The 1597-nt window shown below is 39.1% G+C and overlaps 1 non-coding gene across 1 annotated transcript; it reads right to left on the reverse strand.

Moving 5' to 3' along the window:
- Window positions 1-544: 544 nt before the first annotated feature.
- On the reverse strand, window positions 545-641 carry LOC132416610 (small nucleolar RNA SNORA40). Its single transcript, XR_009517661.1, has one exon. It is a non-coding gene; the product is annotated as a small nucleolar RNA SNORA40 (small nucleolar RNA).
- Window positions 642-1597: the final 956 nt, after the last annotated feature.

Consider the following 1597-nt stretch of genomic DNA (forward strand, 5'->3'; position numbering starts at 1 on the left):
TTCCACTGCTAATCACCTTAGTTCCTCCAAACTCATAATCTTCAAGATAAAATAGCCCTTTCAAAAAGAAGTTATCATGTGAGTCAATCCACAATTCTTTTAGTTAGGCTTCTTTGATCTCCAATGAAATATGGACACACTTCAAAATTCCCCACCTGTAATCTTTGGAATCCAATTTCCTCAAGCGATTTACTTTAGGACCATGTTTAGGGTCAGGAGATGGATCTGCCTGGTTCTGAATTTGACACCCTCTAAAAACGTATTAGGTTCAAATCATATTCACTCCTAAGCCATCACACCCTAGAACAGTGCAGATCATTGGGATATGCCAATACCTTTTAAAATTATCCAGACACTGTGTTCAAGATAAAAGCCTAAAAAAAGAAGCCATCTTTGTTTCATGTCAACATTAAAATTAGAGTACTAAATTAATACAGCTGATAATTTAAAAGCTTAAGATATGAGGGAAATTATCAGCTCTATAGTCCTGGAAGCAATCTTTATGTTTATCAATACACCCCCATCACTTGACTCTCTTAGGTATCATGTTCCTTCTTATCTGTATCAAAACTCATACTGAACAATGAGTTCTGGGTTGCAAAAGAGGATTATAGATTTGTTTTTGTTATTGCTTTATGGCAATTCTTTGTATATGGGATGAGAAGGTCATCAATAGTAAGGAAGACCACTAGTGAAAAAACATGACCTCATTATTTTGATGAGAAGTCTACATGGATACATTAGTATGAATAAGTTATATTAGTAGTCATTGCAATAGGAACTGTAAGTAACAGAAGAAAATTAACTGTTTCAACTCTCAGTCATCCCTAAATCAACTGATACTCTTGCTAGTTTTAATTAGTGAGTATACTTATTATATAATTTGTATAAGCAGCTGTGGTTGCAGTCAGGACAAATCATGTTTGATATGTTCTAGTATAACATGATGCTTTATTTTTCTTTCTTTCTTTCTTAATATTTATTTGGCTGCGCTGGGTCTTAGTTGTGGTGTGCGGGATCTTTGTTGCATCATGTGGAATCTTTAGTTGCGGCTTGCGAACTCTTAGTTGTGGCATGCGGGATCTAGATCCCTGACCAGAGATCGAACCCAGGCCCCCTGTGTTGGGAGCAAGGAGTCTTAGCTACTGGACCCCCAGGGAAGTCCCTAACATGATATGTTAGATGTACTTTTTTTAAAAAAACTTTTCTTAATGGCTTTCTTTTTTTAAATTAATTAATTAATTTTATTTATTTATTTGACTATGTTGGGTCTTCATTGCTGTGCGTGGGCTTTCTCTAGTGGAGGCGAGCAGGGGCTGCTCTTCGTTGTGGTGCTCTTCTCATTGACGTGGCTTCTCTTGTTGCGGAGCACGGGCTCTAGGCGCACGGGCTTCAGTAGTTGTGGCACGCGGGATCAGTAGTTGTGGCACACAGGCTTAGTTTCTCTGCGGCATGTGGGATCTTCCCAGACCAGGGCTTGAATCCGTGTCCCCTGCAGTGGCAGACGGATTGTTAACCCCTGCGCCACCAGGGAAGCCCTAGATGTACTTCTTCCACTGAGAATGACTTTAACAGTTCTACTGTAAATTTCCACAGT

This window comes from Delphinus delphis, chromosome 1 (genome assembly GCF_949987515.2).
Source record: "Delphinus delphis chromosome 1, mDelDel1.2, whole genome shotgun sequence".
NCBI classification, from domain to species: Eukaryota; Metazoa; Chordata; class Mammalia; order Artiodactyla; family Delphinidae; genus Delphinus; species Delphinus delphis.